The 21,162-nt window shown below is 43.3% G+C and overlaps 1 protein-coding gene across 7 annotated transcripts in view; it reads right to left on the bottom strand.

The window, feature by feature from the left end:
* Window positions 1-21,162, bottom strand: part of NCKAP5 (NCK associated protein 5) — an 883,253-nt gene that overhangs the window by 237,819 nt on the left and 624,272 nt on the right. The window lies entirely within an intron of this gene.

Genomic DNA, 21,162 nt, shown 5'->3' with positions numbered 1-21,162 from the left:
AGGGGAATATCCAGATGCTTCTTTGTACCTGCTTCTTGTGACTCTCTCCTATAGCTAAGGGAATAGTAATAAATTAGGACAACATTACTGGGGAAAAGTGAATGGGGGAGAGGAAAAGAGATGGTGGGAAGGAAGGGCAAGAATGAGGGAGAGAAGTGAGAAGGAAAGGGAGGGGTGGGGCGAGGGACAAATGACTTTCACTGATGAACTATGTCTGTGGGGCCAAGTTGAACAGAATTGATACGCGATGGTTGTAGGATCTGGCCCTTGCCCTGACTCCCTCTCACTTGCTCCAAGTACAGCTGCAGCATTCACATTTTTGAAAGTTCGTTTTCAAGAGGTTTTCAATAAAACTTGGGCATGAGGCAGGGGGGTTACATACATGTGTATATTCTTTCATTTTTACATCTTAAAATATCAAAGTATCCTGTCCTCCAATGAGGGGTAAAATACAATAAGAGGGAAGCATTTTTACAAGCTTCCTCATTTGTTTAATAGTGATCAGGCGGAGAAAAGACCTTTAGAAAACACTTAAGCATTTAACTTTTGATCCTACGTTTTCTCCCCACAGCTAAATTTATTAAAACTAAACACATCTTGACATTATAAATTAGGAAAGCTGAGAGGGCAGCCCACCATAATTAGAAGCCTGGGATAGGCATTCTACAAATTAGATAACTACAACTATTATAATGTAGTTTATTGAAAATTTTACTGAGTCTCATTCATGCATAAGTAATAGAACTGCCACTAATGAATTAAACTTGAATAAAAAGTCAAATTCCACACAACTTCAGCAGTCTCTGTAGACTGAAAGCAGCCGTCTTTCATTCAGATGAGCTTCCTTCATTACTGGAGGGAGGGGTAATACAACGGGGAGAGTAGGAGGGGCAGGGGAAAGCTTTTCAGTTTTTCCTGTTTTCTGGACTGCTGACCTTGCACTCATCACCCACTGGTCATCACCCTGAAAGAATTATATTTTCACAAGGGCTTTACAGGCCCATTTCTACTGGCCCTGCACCTAGCACGCTGGGTCTAATCTCACAGGATTACTTATGGGAAGAGGCAGAATGGGGATTGAGACTAGAGACAGTCTCAGAGACAGAGCCCATAGTCTGGTCACCCACCTTTAGGACTCTGCAAATATTGGACCCTAGCTGTACTACTGGACTTTCGCGAGCTGTTTATATGTAAAACATAACAAATAAAAATACCTGGATGTATGATCGTAAATGCTGGCTCAGTCTAATCTTCCAGGAATAGAAGGTGATGTAGAAACAGAGTGACTGTAGAATATTAGCAACAATCTGAATGCTTAACAACAGAGTAATATGATGATATATCATTGGCAGGACAGTATTCAGCCATTACAATGACAGCTATAAAAAGAATGTATGATTATGGTAGATTCTCATGATTAAATGTTAATTTTTTTAATTTAAAAGAATAAATGTTAAATTTTAGAAAGTAAGTAGTAAAATCTTATATATTCTTTACCAAAGATCTGGGTCTGTAATCATGCCACATGATTACAATTAAGAAGAACATACAGGGAAAAATACTATCAGCAAACAAAATAAAATGCTAACATGCCATGGGGAAGAGCAGATAAAACTGAGTCATTTTTAACTCTTCTTTTTTCTTTTATTTTATAATTATACATTATAAATTACAATATACTTGTAATGAAATTACTTTTATACCGATAAGTAGATTAATAATGAAGATAAAAACACAGTTTTAATATCACTTAAATTCATATGTAAATTAAAATTTTTAAATATTTTCTCCTATTTTAACTTTATTCTTTAATTGCTACATGAGGGTAAAAGCGAAATAACTAAAAGCCAGCTGTCAGACCTGGAAGTGAGTGGGAGTCTGTACAGCCCACGAAGTCAGGGGCAGAGCACATCCTCAAAAACTAGCCTGCACAAATCCAACCTAGCCCTCCTTCCCCTCCTGATGAGAGGGCTGTTTCCAGCATAAAAACATGTACATCTACTCAAGAACATACTTGGAGATAAAACCTTTCTGAATTTGTGTTGAGCACAGAATTTCTGCTGTGTTTACCTTCCTAGCAACCATTCCAGCATCCTCCTGCATCTCACCCCGGTTTTCCATTGGTAGACCACTCTTTTCTCAATCATGGTCCATACAGTTTGAGGCGGAGTTGGCCCACCTATGAGGTCCATGGTTATGCAATAGCCTGTGCTGGCCGATCAGCCGTAGTCCAATGGCCCTCAAACTTATTCACTGTGAATAAGCCCTGAGACTTTAGCTGGAATGACACTGCATCCACTGGGGTTGCAAGATCGATAGCACAGAAACTTGCTGCTGCGGATGATACTTTTACTACCATTTGATAGAGTCTGCCTGAGAATGAAATGACCCCAAAAGCAGCACAGCTGAGAATACAGTGAGCTGATTCCTGGTGATACTATCTGAAACCTGGACCCAGCAATGCCAGAGACTTACTACCCATCACTGGACGTTTCATTAACTTGAGTCAGTGAATTCTGTTATCTCCTTAAGATAATTTGAGCTTTTTGTTGTTACTTGCAACCAAAAGACCCGCCTCATGTCTCTGCAGTTACCCAGCAAAGAGTATGAAAACATACTTTCTGATTAAACAAATGATCATTGATTAAAGAAAACACTGTAGTTCTGTAATCAGTTATCAAAACTGTGATTGTTCACCACTGTTGTAATCCATTATAATCTCCCTCCTTTGGGCAAACATATTTGAGCATCTTATAAGATACTAACTAGAGGGGCAAAAAAAAAAAAATCAAACAGATAAAACTACTTGATTTATTTCAGATGGATGTGCTATAGTCCCTTACTGATTCTGGAAGCCAACAAATTACCTTAGACATGCTCACCCATATTTGGCAATATGAATACCTGCAGTGTTTAAAAATAGGTTTCAATAAACAAATAGTAGCTGATAAAGCAGAAAAGAAAAATGCTTAATTTGCCACCCTTATTCAATCTGAGTTTAGACTTTTAAATAAATATTAAACCTGAAAACATTTTTATTAGAGGCGCTTCAATATAATAACTTAGACCAGTGGCTCTCAGCCTTCAACTTGCATCAGAATCACCTGGAGATCTTGTTAAAACAACTGCTGGCCACACTCCCCAGAGTTTCTGACTCAGTGGATCTGAGGTGGGGTCTGAGACTTTCCATGCCTAACAGGTTCCCGGGTGATTCTGATGCTGCTGGTCCAGGGATGACCGTTTAAAAAAATCACTTACTTGAATTTTAAAAATGTTTCACACTTTCGTGTCACTGTTGGTATTTATTTGGCATCTCTGACTAAAAACACAAGCCCATGTTTTTTAAAATTCAGGCCTAATTTAGATCTGAAAATTCTGGACATAAAGAGAGTGCTTTGAAGGTGGTTGGAAAATAACAGAGCTTGAAGTAATGTGGACAAAAGCTTGATGAAATAATTCATTATGGAAACCAATTGACCTTAATTTCCAGTAGATGACATGACCAGTCAGGCATTCTGCTACATCAAGCAAGAGTCAGGCTTCAATGCTGCCTAGCTGCATTTATAGTAAAGTTCCCCAGGCCAAAGCAATCAATGTACGCCAACTCTGAGGTGCCTCTCCACCTCTGGCTAAAGAAGAAAGCGGTTTGTGTCTGCCTAGAGGATGGGTGCCCCTGCGGAAGAACAGGTGGACAGTCCCGCACAGCCTGGCTAACCTGCAGCGTCACTAAGAAGAGAGTGTAATTCGAAGGATCTGCTAATCTCCAGGTAATAATTTGATAACAACAATCCACTTAATTCAAGTAAGAGGTTCTCAAACTTTACAACAGGAAAAGGTAATATTACTCAGCCAGAAAAAAAGAGGAAATTCTGTCATTTGCAACAACATGGATGGGCCCTGAGGGCCTCACGCTAAGTGAAACAAGGCACATAGAGAAAGGTAAACACGGTATGCTCTCATTTGTAAGTACAACCCAAAACCAGACCAAACTAAGCTCAGAGAAAAAGAGATCGGATCTGTGGTTACCATTGGTAAGGGGATGGGACCAAGGTGGTCAAGAGATACAAACGTCCAGTTATAAGATAAATAAATATTGGGGATGTATTGAAAAGCATGACAACTATAGCAAACACTGCTGTACTTACATGTGAAAGTTAAGACAGTAGATCCTAAGAGTTCTCATCACAAGAAAAACATTTTTTTTCTTTTTTTTTTGTGTGTGCGTGTCCATATGAGATGACAGAAGTTAACTAAACTTACTGTGGTGCTTATTTCAAAACATATGTAAGTCAAAATCATTATGCTATACACTGTGGACTTACACAATGCGGTACAGCAATTTTCTCTCAATAAAACTCGAAAAAGAATATAAAATAGGAAAGGCTCTGAGTTGAGGTGTGTAGTTTCAAAGCATCCTACTTGCTTTTTCTGGACTTGCCCAAATGAGTGGTTGTTCATGGATAAACCATCCCATTCCCCTCAACTGCCCTTAAGGTGTAACCACGGATGAAATGAGAATCTTTCATATTTTAACAACTAATATTATATTATGACAGAACTTCATTATAAGCTACATGTAAAATATCTCCTGACTGGATATCAATATGCACATGGAGAGAAGGAAGCCCTTGGATGTTGGGCTCCCCACACCCACAGCCACACCCCTGAGGAAATCAGAGCCCTGGGAAAGGGGCTAACTGAGGAGCCTTCCCACAGTCCCTCTCAAAGCCTGGATCACTGGGGGTGATTTGTCCCAGTGGGGGCCGGGCGAGGAGGAGGAGATGATCAGAAGCACCATCAAGGATTTTGCCGACTCCTTAACTTGGAAGACAGGACACTTGACCAAGTAGGACAAGGAAACTGGGCACCAGTGGCCGCAATAAAATCACCTATCGAGCAGAAAGGAGGTTCTCCAAGCACCTGGGGGTTGGTGAAGGTAACAGCCCATCATCTGCATGCCCGATCGAGACATTAAGAGAGCAAAGCATGCAGGATTTTAACATTCATAATAGGTCACTTTTCCTACAACCTGAGTGAAAAGAATTGCCTCAGTCTTACCTACGAGGAATAACTCTGAAGTTTCTGCTATTCAGATGAACATGGAAGAAAGAAGTACCTCTTAGGGTGCCATACCCCATGCTAGCATTAAACAATATTGCTTTTGCATCTAATCTATTTGCATATGTACTGTTACTCCCATTTTACAGATGGGAAACTGAGACTCAGAGAGTGTTGATGAACTTCCCTGAAGTTAGTGACGGGAGCAGAATTTGAACCCAGGACTGTAGTGTTCAAACTCTGCTCTTTTCTACCGTGATGCCTCAGCATGAGAAACATTTCAAAGTCCAGGAAAGTCCAGAACCAAGCAGGATAAGATCTCTTTACTTCTCTGGCTAATAGGTAAATGCAAGTCCCACTTGGCTTTGGTGGGAAATTCATATTTATGTACTAGTTGCCTCAAGAGATATGCATTTTAATATGACTATTGGAGTAGGGGGTGGGAGCTAAAAAAAGAAGAAATGAGTGAAATAGGGAGTTACTGATGATGTTATAGCTAGAGGGGAAGGAAAGGGAGGCTGGCCGTGTGATTGCCCCTCAGGTTGTTTGAGGATCGATTTCTAGGCCAGCCTCTGCAAAAGGAGCTGGGGTGACATTCTCAGCAAGATATTCCTTAAGAAACAGGCTGTCCTTTGGCAGAGCCAGGGTAGGTGACCTTCTAAGGCGTCTTGAGGAAAAGAGGCAACTAATAGTTTCCAAAGCCGTTTTCAGGGAGAACACCCGGCTTTAATTCAGTGACTGTGAGTAACCACGATGTTTTGCTGGTCTTTGGAATTTATAATGACCCTGCAGGGGACAACTGCCCTGAAAAAAACATCTATCTTTCTGTGGGTGCTGACTGAACAAGCACTGCTTCCCACCTCCCCAAAAGGTCTCTTCTCTCATTTCTCTGGGTTGAAAAGTCAGCAAGTAAATGAAAACTGTACAGTGAGCTAGTAGCCTCACTTCATGAAAGCTGCATCGCCTGCAGAATTTCATATATGAGGACAAATTATTATAAGATTTAGTCTTGAAAAGTGAAAGTTATAAAGCATTTGATCAGAACAGATGAAGTAAATTAACAGGTGTTTCCTACACATACAATAAACATTCAGTCTCCTGGAGCTGCTTCTATCCAGAGGATCAGAGCTGGTTGAAATGGTTTCCTATTTGTCATATGCTTAATGTTAATTCAAATACACATGGCAATTCTTAAATTAAAGCAAAGTAAATATGCTATTACATATAATCAAATGGGGGAGCTAGAAGAATTATAAACTTTCAAGTTATTAATATTGGGATGTGTTTGAAAAGCTTTTATTTTGGGTGTTAAAAGAAAGTTAAAAAGGCCCTGGCCAGGTAGCTCAGTTGGTTAGACTTTTGCCCTGATATGCCAAAGTCGTAGGTTCGATCCCCCATCAGGGCACATACAACAATCAACCAATGAATGCATCAGTAAGTGGAATAACAAATCGGTCTCTCTCTCTCTCTCCCCCTCCTCTTTCTAGAATCAATTTTTTAAAAAAGTAAAAAAAGACAAACTATGCATTTGTTATTTTGCTTAAAAGTCATTAAATGCCATTTGCACAGCAGTGCTGATTTAAAAATGAGATATGCTAATTTATGTACTGATAGAATAAGTGATAGAATAAATGAAAACTGGAAATGATGCAAAACAGCTCAGTCTGTCCTGGGCTTTGTCATTTCCTGGTTTATCAGCATTAATAATAGAGTGTAATTTTAAAATGAAATGATTCCCTCAGCAGATATTGCACAGCCCCTGCCGCTGGAGAACAGCAGCGGGACGGGCTCTCTGGCTGTAGCATCCTGCTTCGCCACTGCAGCAGGGCCCTGTTCCTGTTTTAAACATCTGTTCCTATGCAGAGCCTGCTGCCTGGGGGACTTAAAAGGCTACAGTTCCACCCAGTGAGCTCTGTCCAATAGGAATTCAAAGTGAGAGTGTACCTCAGGGTCCTGGCTTTCCGGGAGCCCACCCTCTAAAGAGAGGGAGGACAGGACACTTGGCTTCTTTGGAACTTGAATCCCAGATAAAGAAAATGAGGAATTGACAAAATTGCATTTGGGGGATATATAGGGTGCGCCCCTTCACTGGTCTCAATTGTCACCCGCCCCAGGTGTCCTGCATAGTGTCCTGTGAGAATCACTTCTCATTCCTCCGGGAAAAGGATTAGTGTATACTTTCTGCTATGAAATTAGCCCCAGGGCAGAGATACACAAACTCGCTGGCAAAACTGAAATCGCCCTGACCTGAGATACGTGGGGCTTCCAGAGTCTTTCTCCAATCCCCTGACCCTGTAGGTGCCTCCTGAATGAAGGCGAAAGGGAGGGAGCAGTGGCATGTGTCTGCTGGCTGATGGAGATAATGGTAGACTGTAATAAGAACTTAGTTATTTTTATGTCACCTAAACAGATCCGACTTCATTTACTATTTCTTTTTTTTAATATGTTTTTTATTGATTTCTGAGAGAGGAAGGGAAAGGGGGAGGGGGAGAGAGAGAGAGAGAGAGAGAGAGGAGCATCAGTGATGAGAGAGTCACTGATGTGCTGCCTCCTGCATGCCCCCTACGGGCATGTGCCCTGACTGGGAATCAGACTGTGATCTCCTGGATCATGGGGTCTATGCTCAACCACCGAGCCAAGCTGGCCAGACTATTTACTATTTTCTATGGGCACTTTCTCTGTACTCTTCCTGATTCAACCATGCAAGTGACACTTCCAGACAAGAGTGTGCCCCTTTATGAATGTCTGGTTTGGGGGACTAGTTTTCTCTATGCAGGTTTGCAACTCATTGTCACAGGATTCATCTCAGGTTCCCAAAGAGCTGTCAAGAGAAGCTAAAAGGGGCTGCTGCTTGCTGAGAGGGTAGGAGACTTGCCTTATGGCCCCCCTGGAGCACAGCATCCAGCAGCAAAGGGGTGCTGGCAGACAGGCAGAGACAAGGTGGCAGCTGACAGGCTCACTGACCAGCACTTGGAGAAAACATACATTGACCATTCAAGGTAATAGTTTGGGGACCTAATTTGAATCTGGGGGGTGGAGTAAAGAATGATGACAAGCTCTCTGGGCAGCCTCAAAAAAGAGGCTGCGTGACAGGAGACCATCCTCCAGCCCTTCATGAGAAGGCAAAAATAAAAGTCAACAATCACAGAGACAACGGTGGCCACCTGGAACCCGGCCCCTGGAAGCCCTGGCTTTTTAAATGACTGCAGACCCTGGTACAATATTTTACCCCTTCCCCTCCCTCCCACACCCCCACTTTGGCAAGTGGATAGTGATGCCCAGGCACAAATACTCAAGGCCAGAGCCTCAAACACTCATCGGTTAATACAAAGTAACTGGCTGACTCATTATAAGCAATTCGTTATGTGGAAGGAAAGGAAAAGGCAGGTGGAATGAAAAGGCTGGTATCCCAACCCCAAGGTAACAAGGATCCGGGGCAACAAAAGAAAGAAGCGTGGGGGGAAGAGGGACAAGAGGCCCTCCCTCCCCACCCCCTAGTGACAGAGAGGCCGAGAAGCTGGCAAGCAGCGAGCGATGAGGGTCAGCAATGAAGGAAACAGCCCGGGAGTCACACAGCCCTCAAGGCAAGTCGTCCGTGGGGCTCACTGAAATACTGTCCTGTCCCAGATCCCCTGCAGTCTGCGGGCCTGCGTGCATGTGCGTGTGTGTGTGTGTGTGTGTGTGTGTGTGTGTGTGTGTGTGTGTGTCTGCCGGCCTGTGAATAAGTGCAGGAGAGTGTGGGGGGACAGGAGAGGAAGGACAACTAAGAGCTCCCTTCTAGCTCTTTGACGATAGTCATTTTGTAACGGGTGAATATGGGATAAAAAAAATAATTTTTTAAGCATACCAAACTTTAACCTATTCACTGTACTTTCTTCTTTTTTTATCCTCACATGAGGATATTTTCTCCATTGCTTTTCAGAGGGAGTGGGAGGGAAAGACAGAGAGAGAGAGAGAGAGAGAGAGAGAGGGAGAGAGAGATTGGGAAACCAATCATTTGCCTCCCGCACTCGCCCTGACCTGGGGCCAGGGATGGAGCCTGCAACCGAGGCACGTGCCCTTGGCTGGAATCGAATCTGGGGCCCTTCAGTCCACGGGCTGACGCTCTCACCATTGAGCCAAACCTGCCAGGGTCATTCACTATACATTTACTCCTAGAATGTACCTTACTAAAATTATTTCTGAAAAAGTCCTTTTTTGGAATTGCAAGCTCAGCTAGCTCAAGAACCACATAAGATTATTAGATAAGCATCTTTTTATAGTTCTTCCTAAAATGCATTAGCAGTGAATTTAGCAAATTTCCTTCTGGCTGGCATCAAGAGGTTGCAATATTATATGTGTTATAATATCAGTATTATATTCAATCAGTACTTATTAATCTAATGTAATAATTTCTTGATCATGAGCGTGGCTCCCTTTTTCTTCCATATTTTTTCTGACCATTGGTGAAGCTCTACATCTTTGCAGTGAGGCCCTCAGGATGAGGTCTGAACGCTGAGGACCAGGCAAGGCCATAAAATGGGGTCTGTGCTCAAGAACTGACATTCATCTCAGCAAATACCCATACACTGCTTTCAGGGCAGAAAACCTGTTTGTTTTCTTATTAGTCTCTCTCCTAGAACTAGCCTGCAGGGAGATTTCTGGTTATCTGGATTTCTGAGGAGCCCATTGTATATGGACTTAGGAACTATCTGCCCATCATAGGCTGTCTGCCTGTAGCCACTTCTCCTCCTAAGCTGGAATCACCTGGAGCTACTTCCCCAAATTACCACCTGTGTGAGGCAGATTCCTATAAACGAATTTGTGATCATCTTGGTATTTTATGAGATTACCAAAACCAATTTGACTTTGGCCCCGGGCACATACAAAGCAAAAAATAATAATGATGTCACAGGAAAAGGCGTTTTTCATGTTTCTAAGAACCCTCCAGTGGCTGTGACTATAAATAAGACAAAAATGAAGGAAACGCTTATGTTTTGAGAAAAAGATCCAAAATTTCCACACGGGTAATGTTCCTTGTTATAATTTTAAAAGAACTACTTTTTTCTTTGCTATGTTGAAATGTTGTCCTTTCAAAACAAACAATAGGCGCCTCTTCAAAGCTGTGTCTTTTTGAAAGCGCGGTGGAAACTTTCATTGTGGGAGAGCCCACTCCACAGCATCGCTGAACCCTGGAGCCGCTGACTCTGGATGAGAGGCTGGGCCTGCCCTGGGAGGGCTGTAACTGGTTAGAAAACCAGGTTCGGTATGCGGTTCAGCAAACCAAGGACATACGTGTTTAGAAAGTTTAATTCACAAAGAAAAACAGACACAGATAGTCTGAAAATAGGAATAATTACCAAAACTAACACTGGAGAGGTTCTTATGCGCATGACGGCTCCTATTTATAATCTCTCCTCCCAAATCTTAAAGTCCCTGATCCATTCTAGTACCTCGGTCACACTTCTTTGGTTATGAAGTAAAACTGCATATTTCCTACTCCTGAAGCAGTGAGGCCCCAGGGTTGGGGGTGATTTGAATGGTAATAGATTAAATCACCCTCAAAAGGCCACCATCAGAAATCAGAGAATGAATTTCCTACAACACTACATAGCCCTATACCCACATGATGAGGGTGACTCAGCAGGAGAAGGCAGTGTCTATTAACAGGCATTTTTCTGGACCCCATCCTGGAGCCACTGTGTTTTTTTTTTTTCTTTTCCAAGGCTGTGTAACATTTTCTGCTGGCAAGCTATTCGCGTTTATAGAATGCTGCCGTTCTGTAACTGGGACAGCTCATCAATCACAGGGCTGTTTGAATCACAGCTTGTCATTTCCATTCATGACACTTGTGTAAGTTCCGTAGAAGCATCACATCTGGAACAACTCAGATTCCCACTATGCAAAAGACACCAAGATTCAAGGTTTTGTTTTCCAATTATACCCAGGACATACTAGGCTTCATCCTACTTTGTAGAGTAAGGATTAAAATGCCTAATTGGCTGTAACTAAGCAAACTGAGGCCTTTTGATTAATCAAGCCAGCTAGCTTTCGGTTTCTGACATCAAAATTTATACTCCCTGTAAAAAAAAGCAAGGCCGTGGCTACGTAACATTAAACCAACGCACAATTAACAGCACTTTGTTCTAATTATCTCTGGGCACAATTAATGATGGCCCCGTGGCTCATTTTTCTTCTGTGACTGCTCCTAGAGTATTTATGGAGATTAGACCTTGATTCATCGGCCTTCGCTGAGATCTGGGGTTTTCTCACAAGTTCCCACACAAGTCAGAGCCAGGCACGGTACCATATTTATGCAGATTAATGCTCGACATAGTGGCTTCTTCTAATGTGAGGTGTTGCTAAGAAGTTTCCGTGCACATTTGGCCCCACAATGCAGAGCCGTCACAGGTCCCCTACCCTTCAGACTACCCCTCACACGGCACAGAGGCTTGGCCTTTCCCCTAAGCAGCAGCTGGTCATAACTGATAAAAGGTCCCGTCTCCGCTGAGCAAGCTTCCGAGTGCCGAAGGCTGGAAGAGCTGCTGTAAAACAGCATTGTAGAAGCTAACGAAACCCAAGGTACGAGGAATCCTCGGCCGCCTATTACTGTCGGGAAACCTAGGCTGCGGACAGGCCCCCACATCAATAGTGCAGAGACGGGCGGAAAGCCAACCAGCACTGATCCAAGGTCCTCTGTGACTGGTCCGACTTCAATTCATGGAACACACATTTTTTTCCTACACTCTAAAGGACCTGCTTCCAAAGCCGATGGGGGCCTGAGCCTTCAAGCCACAGATACTCTCTCCGTGGCTCAGGTCTGCTGCATCGCCACTTGGCGTGTCTGTTTGGCCGCATTATTTTATGCTGTGAAAATGGGTGGAAGCACCACAAGCAGAGACGCAGCTCCAGGTGCTGTGGAAATCCAAGGGGCTGTGAGTTAAGGACATGTCTAAACAGATCAGAGGTGTGACTGGACAATCCGAGTTTCAACAACAAACGCTGTTAGCTCTTACAATCTATGTTTTGGATAGATGGGTAGGTAGCTCATGTACTTGCACTTACAGGTCAGGCCAAGCCTTTCAGTTTAACTCTTGGCATGGGTACCCCAGACTCCGGGCTGACCTTGTCCTGTGGCTCCTGGAGGCTGTTGCAAGCTGTGCTGCTTTTATTCAGGCAGCTCCCTCCACCTTTCTTCTCACTGCTTGACTAGAAAATTTGCAGGAAGCCTCGAAGATTCAGTTCAAATGGCACCTTCTTATCTCCTTGCGTCAGCCAAAAAGAACCCAGTTAGATACTCTATTGACCCTTGTATATATATATTTTAATTTTTTAAAATGTTAATGTGTATTATATTATGTAAGTTAGTAAATGTTTGTCTTTCTTCCAACAATGTATCTCAAGGGCAAAGAAATGCTCTATGCATCTTTGTAACTCCAGTATCGAGTAGGAGCCTAGGCTTAGAGATGGCCAAGAAGGGAGAAGGGTAGGAGTGGAGAAAAGGGGGTAGGGGCTCTGGCCGATGTGGGATAATTGGTTGAGCATCACCCCATGCACCCAGAGGTTGCCAGTTCGATTCCTAATCAGGACAAATGCCCAGGTTTCAGGCTCGATCCCCAGTAGGGGGCGTTCCAATTGATGTTTCTCACTCATCAATGTTTCTCTCTCTGTCTCTCTCTTCCTCTGTCTCTAAAAATCAATAAAACATATTTTTTTAAAAAGAAAGAAAAGGGAGTGGGAGTAAGGAGGGAGGAGAGGGGAGGGGAGGGGAGGGGAGGAGAGGGGAGGGGAGGGGAGGGGAGGGGAGGGGAGGGGAGGGGAGGGAAAAAGAAGACAACACAGAAGAAAAAGAACAGATAATATCTAAGTAGCAACCTATCTTTCTGAGTGGTATTCAAGCAATTCTGACATTTAAATAACTAAAACCGGAGAACTTTGCCAAACCATGGAACTGATGGGCCCGTCAGTGGTGATGCTCCAGCCTACAGTGGCCAAGATGTGAGCTTGTGCCCATGACACCCCCTCCGCCGCCTAGGAGTTTGGATGGAACTATGAGGAAAGCGATACAACCTTTTCACCGCTGATCAGTGGGACAAGCTTGGAAGCTCCTGGGAGGCAGCTCTGAAAGCGCAGAGAGATCCTGCCTAAGAATGAGACCAACTCAGAGGAGAGCAAAGCTGCAGGACAGGAAAGGCTCCCGGGGGCGTCAGAACTCTTGCTCTAACCCATGACTTCATCTGTCCTTATACCTCCCTTTCTAGTTACATGACCCTTTGTTTTGTTTAACTTGGTCTGAATAGGACATCGCTGACTTGTGGCTCAAAGGGGGATCGCAGCACCCTGACAAAAGAGCAAGACTGCCTGTAAAGTTTTGAATTGTAAAGTTTTCTCAAGGATTTAGATCTTTGACATCGTGTCCGCAGCCCATGGACTCTCCTATCATCTTCTACGTGAGCAGCAATGGTGGCTCCTTAGGGGTGGTCTGGGTGCTTTTTCCCTAACTGCTGCTGCCATCAGAGTAATTCCTGGGATTCTTAATTTTGGAGAGCCACTGATTCTTAATTGGATATGAAAAAAATCTAACTGCTTACCTGCATAACTTTTTAAAAAAAAAAAAAAAAAAAGATATTTTAAATATTCTATTAAAATATTTGTGTATAAAAGCTTGTGGACCCAGATGCTTATCACATCGTAATAATAAAAAGTGTCATGACCAGAGTAGCCAACAGAAAGATATTAAATAAATGGTACTCGGTATCCATTTGATAAATTTCTTCACAGCCACTAAATCCAATTTTAAGGAACAGTGAAGAACATGGGGGAATAGTTTCCATATTACATTAAAGAGAAAGCTACTAATGTGTATAACGTGATATTTTATATTTTCCTAGTTCAATTAAGTACAACAGAGAATAAAAAAGACTGGAACTATAAATACTAAAATGTCAACAGCAGACAGTTCTGCTTGGTGTAATTACAATTTACCTATTTCCTTACATTTTCCTAGTTTTCTATAGGGCAATTATTTACTATTTTTATAATCAGAAAATTGTTAGTACAAAATTACGTACTGACACAAGGAAGGATTTTTTTTTTTTTTAACTTCGAGCCCCTTTACCAAAGAGGAGTTTTTGTCTCTGATCCTACGCAGTGACTGTTGCCAGGTGACCCACGGTCGGATACAAATTAATCAGGAGGAAGACACACACCTGCTACTTTGAGACAGGGACGTCTGGAATGACGTGTCAGCAAGCTGTCACAGAAGCTAAAGAGTAGAAGGAAACCATTAACAGTTCTGTTCAGGCTCTGGCCAGCTGAGTTATAATTTTAAATTTTCTCCCCCACCACATTTTCTTAGAATTGGGGAAGCTAACAGTGGAAGGAAGAGCAAGGTAAGCTAATCAGGAACGGAAGGAAATTAGACTGTTTCTGTCACCTGCGAGGAGCCGAAGCCAACTCTGGGCATGAATCATCCCACAGCTGTGCCGGGGGAGCCACCAGAGGCAGGTAAGAAGGGGCCCAGAGCACTTCTGACTACACGCTTTTCTCAGGCTCAGCTCTCTGGCGCTGGGCATGTGTGGGAAGGGAGTATGCATGTAGGTGTGAAGATTTGGGAAAAGTTCTGCTTAAGACTGGGCACAAAGAAAGCTGAGATTAAACTGGACTGAACTAGACCTAAGGTGCTGGGGAAGCGCTATCGTCTGCACGCTGTGTCGCTGTTCTCAGCCCTGGCTGTGCATCTGCATCCCCTGCAGGTTTTTATAAAACACCTGTCTGGTGCTCCGTCTTGGACTTAGAGGCCTGGCACTTCCCAGGTTGTCTTCTAAGCATCTCAATTTCTAGACACTCTGTTTCTGCATGGGGTCCATCCCTCAGGTCTGCTTTCAGATTTCTCTCGTACTTTTATATTTCTTTCTCCCGCACTGTGGAGTTCTCCCTTTCCACCGCATCACTCACATCAGTACACTAGCATGCCCTAATGTCACCTGTCTTTTTAAAAGAGGTTCTCTCGTACTATGTCTTTCTTCAGGTATGACTCTCCCATGTCAGCTCAATCACAGGAAAACTTCTCAAAAGAGCTGTATTTATTACCGGCTGTCTCCACACCTCCTAGCCACTCCAAGCAAAGACTGTTATTATCAAGCTTTTAGCTGACCCATCCCTGATGAGCCAATCAGGAATTCTGTGCTTTATCTTTCCTACTCTCTCAGCAGCCCTGCACAAGGCTGCCTCCAAAGCACCCCTTCTTGAGGCTTCTCGGACACCTCCGCCTGACTTCCCTGCTGCCACATGAGCCCCTCTTCCCGGCCTCACCAGCAGGCTCTTCCCCCTCGGCCAGGCCTCCATGAGAGGAGAAGCCAGGGGCCGGGCTGCACCCCCTTAAGGTCCACATTTACACTCATTTCTGATGTGGCCTTGTTAAGTCCCACAATGCAGACTGTCATCTATATGCTGATGATTCTCCAATCCGTATCTCTAGCCCTGACCTGAGCCTTGGATATCCAATATCCTAGGGAACATCATCACTTGAATGTTTAACAGGCATCTCAACTTCATATGCACCAAAAAACCCCAATGATTGAACGTTCCTTTCTGCACATCGCCTCTCCCGCAAGCCTGGCCTTCCTCAGAAATGTGGTGCAACCAAAAGACCAGAAGCCACCCTTGATCTCTCACTTTCTCTTATATGCCACATCCACGTCATCAGGAATTCCAGGTTTTACTTCTCGAATGTATTCTCACTTGGCCATTTCCTACCAGCACAGCATAGCGGAACCATTCAACTGGAGTTCAAATTCTGATTCTTACTTATTATGTGACATTGGGCAAGTTACCCAACATCTCTGGGGCTCAATTTCCTAATCTTTAAAATGGGTATGATAATTATCAGATCTACCTTACCCACAGGGTTGTTATAAAGATTAAAATAGTATATATGCTTCTTGCTTGGAACACAGTAAGCCCCATATAAGGTTTTGACAATACTGACATCTTTACTCCCCGCAAGTCCAGTGCTTTATTATATAGTATTAGTAGTATTATTCCGTTAGTCCTAGGTGCTCATCCTAGACCAGCCTACTAATAGCTTTCATCTGGAATCTGAAAATACCTCCTGCCTCTACCTCTGTCTTGCTATTAGCCCATAGGGCAGCAAGAATCGTCTCACTGAGGCCCAAGTCAGATCGTGTGACTTCCCTAGTCAGAAATCCCTAACGGCCTCCTTTACATTGTAATTACGCTCCAAGGCTTTACTGTGACTCTGGCCTGTGAGGCTTCACAGGGTCTGGGCCCCGTCTACCTCTCTCAACTCATCTTCTTTCCATTTTTTAACCTTCTACTTTATGTCCCTGGACAAAGTTCCTATTTCTGTTTCTCTACCTTGCAGGCTTTCTACCATCTTTGGGATCTCACACTTGCAGTTTCTTTTGGTCCTTTGTCCAGCTTTCCACTCAGCTGGTTCCCTTTTATCATTTATATTGTACGCAGCGGGCCCAGCATCAGAGGTCGCTGGAGGTAAATACCTCTCTCGTTTCCATCCCTACTCTCCTATTACCATATCAGCTCATTTTTCTTGTTCAGAGGTACTTGTTTGTCTGTTCATTTGTTTCCTTTCTTATTCATTATTTTATTAAATATGTATTTTTGTCTCAGTTCAATGGCTTGGAGATCTAATCCCCGTGTCTAAACAGTGTTCGGCCCACAGAAGGTATTAAATAAATATCTATCAACTACGGACTCAACATGTAATTGTGATGTGCAGCCAGGTTTGAGAATTAAACTACCTCATTTTAAACAGGAATTACTGATTAACAAAAAATGCTTATGCCTAGCATTTTAACTGTCATACTTTCACAGAAAGGTATAACTGAGGAGAGAAAGCTGTTACTCACTTTAGCACATGGAATTACCATATTTTTCTGCACAAAATAGGTTTTTCCCTATAAGAAGCCACGTTCTTCTGACCTTGAGGCTATAACTAAAGCATCGGCATTTACCTAGACTCTAGGTCCTTGAGGTTCAGGACTCCCAGGTGGTCTCAGGCCTCTTCTCCCCCTGGCTAGAGTCTAGGAGTCAGAGATGCTCTGGGAGTTGAGAGTGAGCTAAGGGGGTCTCATCCCGATTTCTAGTAAGGTATGAAGTTGGTCAGTGAGTAGGGAGGAAGGGCTGAGGGGATGCGGGAAGGGGGCCTGGAGACAGGCAAATCCTGTATTCAAGGGACATGCCATAAGCAAGCCTGGGCCTGAGGCTGAAGTCCAGGATTAGAGAACAGAGATGACACAAGGTCCAGTCAATACATTATGGAGGTCAAATCTGGGAAGAATCCTTGAGTCAGTGGTGTGGGATGAGGTGGGGTGAGGAGTGGTCTTTGACAGAAGGGGCCTGCAACATGTTAAAAATGGTGAGCTTGATTCTGAGTAAGCAGTCTCTGAAATAGCAGCCTTGGAAGTCTAAATATGAAAAAAATAGAAAACACCACATCTAACACTTAAAAGTTCCAGAAAATGTTCAAGTGGCCCATATCGCCCAGGGGGTCCCTTAGGGCAGAAACATAAATACACCAAATGGTTTCTCCACCAGACAGCGGGACCCTAAGCAAATATTATAATTTAGTCCCAGGGGAAGTCGCTGCGGGGAGGTAAGGGTGAGTGGCCGCCTCTTCTTCATGAACAACTGAAAATGGCTGAAACCAAGACACCGTGTAGAGAAAGCAACTGCTAAGAAGAGAGGGGGAACACGTGCGGTGTGTGTGCTGATATCACTGTGCCTGCGGGCCCTAGAGTTGTCCTTGGAAGGTAAATGTCTTATTTAGCAAAGCCCTCGGTGAGCCCTGGGAGGCGCATGGAGTGACACCGTGAGTGGGGTACACAGACCCCCAAATCTCAGCATGGTCAGTGATGGGGAACTTGGCTGAGAGAGAGCAGGAAAGAGCTGGCCGTGCTCGGGGTAGGAGGCTGGGGTCAAGGAGAGGGGCACGTGTGAAGTGTCCTGGCGCTGAAGGGCTTAGAGAAAACAGCCGGCTGAGACCAAGCTCAAAGCTCCTAGCCTTTGGAATATTCCGCTGTGAGCACATAGCCTTCGTGAGGTTGGGGAAAAAATTGAGTAAAGAGGGCTCTGCTTTACCTGAGGTGGGGAAGGAGAAAGAAGGACTTAAAATTGAGTGCAGGTAGGAATTCAGGCCCAGGAAGGACCCCAGGAAGGGACACTCTGGGGTAGGGGTGGCACTTGACTTTCCTCAGGCTGACGGATACTGTGCTTGGACCATATTTACTCAATTCTCAAGGTCGCGGGCTCCTCAACCTTGGTTGTTTTAAAATATTCTCATGAGCCCAGCTGGGCGTGGCTCAGTGGTTAAAGCGTAGACCTAGGATCCAGGCGATCGGGGTTCGATTCCTGGTCAGGGCACATGCCCGGGTTGTGGGCTGCAGCCGATCAATGACTCTCTCATCATTGATGTTTCTGTCTCTCTCTCTCCCTCTCCTTTCCTCTGAAATCAATAAAGATATAAAAAAAATAAAATAAAATAAATGACACACTTTAAAAAAAAAACTTTAAAAAAATAAATAAATAAAATATTCTCATGATAGTAATAAAAAATATAGCATTATCAGAAGTCACCTCTGCATCTCCTCTGCTTTTCCAAGGCTTCTTGGGATGTGTTTGGGGAACACGAATTAAGGAGGCTGCTTCCCATCACCCTGAGGATCATTCTTTGGTGCTCCCTACAACCAGGGGCCAAGAGGTAGGGTACATGTACTGGTTGTTTCAAAAACACACTAACGACAAATAGTTTTTGGTTTTCTAAAATTTTGCTGTGTAGCATCATAATTTGGCCAAGTAATTTTGAAGAATTATATTTAATGCCCCTGCAGTCTTCCAGAGTAGCATTTGGTTGAGGTGTATAAACCTGTGTGGGGGTCCTTGACTCGCTCTGAATGCAGCTTGCTAGAATGAGCCTTCTATTTGCACACAATCATTGCTAACTTAATGTAAATGATTATACAGAAAGCACATACAATAAATTTTAAAATAAAGAAACATGAAATTCATATAAAAATTGGATGATGTATGTGTGTGTGTGGTTATATATGTAAGTATATACATATATTATATATATTTAATGTAGATCTCTTTTTATTACCTCTAGACAATAAATAGTAAGATATATGGGGGCAAGGAGAGAGTCAACTTAATATTGAGCAAAGAATTTTAGAAAACAAGCAGTAACACTTTGCCTAGAGAAAATTAACTTAGAAAATAAAGTATTTTAGGGAATTAAAATTGTGACGCTTAATGGCACTTAGAAATAGCACCTATTGCATTCAACTAATGCTGGATGCAAGAGTTGTTGCCTGAAGTAGAAAGGTCTCTGTGAAAGTCAAAAAGTAAAATTAAAAGGACAGGTTCTGCTTCTTTTTATTCAGTAAGGGCTTAAGAAACACTCACTGCCAAAGATATGCTCTAAATACCTCTTGGCTTGATTAAATAAAATGCTGTTCACAATGTTTTGTCAGTGATAATTAGGTAAACTAAGCATTTTTCACTGTAACCATAAGTAAAACTAACAACTTAAGTACGTGGTTCTAGGGAAGCAGGAACTTGTAATATCCACTCATCCCTATTGTTAAATTCAGTTCATTCATCCTCAAGACAGAGCCCTTTCCCAAGCTCTCGGAGGGAAACTCTGGTGTCCATTGAGAAGGCGCTCCCACTTTTCACAGTGACTGTCTTCAAAATGAAAAAGGGAGGAGAACTTTGGAAGGAAGGAGTGACTTCTGGCCGTTTGGCCAAGGGGAGCTGCCGGAGGTTCCCTAAACTGCCCTCTCTCTGCCCATGTGCGACACCACCTGCTTTCCTATCTCCCTTCAGTCCCTCCTGTGTGCAGGGGCTGGAGCTTTTCATTCACAGGGGTTTTGTTGATCGCTGTGTCCAGATAGGCAGGGGAGATGAATGAAGGACCGGCAGGCGCGCTGGCTTGGAGCGGGTGGATAGAAGAGCCCATGTGCCAGGCACTCTGTACAAACACATACTAGTTCACTGAACCCGCATTACTTCCCTGTTAGGTGAGTCACTCTTATTAGCCCCATTTTTGCAGTTGAAGAAACAGAGGCACAGAGAGCCTAATTAATTTGCCCAAGGTTTCAAAACTAGAAAGCAGTACAACTAGGATTCAAGCCAAACCCAGGAATCTGCTTCCAAAATCCATAATCTCAACAATGTTGCTCTACTGCTGCTGAGGAAATTAGAGTAAAAAGGGTAGTATGCCCACGATAGACCACCTGGTGGCTTCAAGGCAAGATTTCAGGAGCCAGCCATAGAAAACAAGATGTCTCCAATCTTAGGTCTTCACCCTGCTGAAGTGTCATAATTCTGTAGGCCCGATGGGAGAGCTACACTTGCAGAGGTTCTGAAGGCCCCTTGCACCTAGTCTAAGAAGGGATGGGCGGCCCTGGTCAGTGTAACTCAATTAGTTGGGCACTGTCGCATGCACGGAAAGGTCGCTAGGTTGATTCCTGGTAGGGACACATGCCTGGGTTGTGGGCTCAATCCCCGGTAGTGGGTGTGCAAGAAGCAGCCGATCGATGGTTCCCTCATTGATGTTTCTCTCTCTCGCCCTCCCTTCCTCTCCCTATCTAAAATCAATAAAAACATATTTTAAAAAAATAAAAAGAGACAGGCCACCCATATTCCTTGCTTAAAATAATTATGTCTCAGTTGTACATGCTAACAGAAAACTTATTAAAATGAGATAAACCCACTCCTAGAAAAAGGCATCTGCTGAATCTTTCAGCATGTAAAAAATCTATCAAGAACTAATAACTGGAATGTTCTTTGAGGGCTGCTAGACACATTCAGGAATTAACACTTGAAGTGACGTCAAATGCCCTTAAGTAATAGACCAGCAGTTTCAAACACGCTTTAAAGAACTATGAAAGTTCAAGAACCTCCCTCAGGCACCTTTAGCTAAGCTTCACCTCTACATTAATGTTCTACACTGAACTTCCACACAGATTTTTAAAAAAGTGATGATTCTGCTTAAAATTTTATCTTTTTACAATCATGCTTACATACTATTGGATATTTATTAATCCACTCACTCATCCATTATATCAGGTACTGGGTAAA

The sequence above is a fragment of the Miniopterus natalensis genome, chromosome 8, assembly GCF_054644295.1.
Source record: "Miniopterus natalensis isolate mMinNat1 chromosome 8, mMinNat1.hap1, whole genome shotgun sequence".
Classification (NCBI taxonomy): domain Eukaryota; kingdom Metazoa; phylum Chordata; class Mammalia; order Chiroptera; family Miniopteridae; genus Miniopterus; species Miniopterus natalensis.
This window is presented reverse-complemented; position numbering and strand designations above follow the sequence as displayed.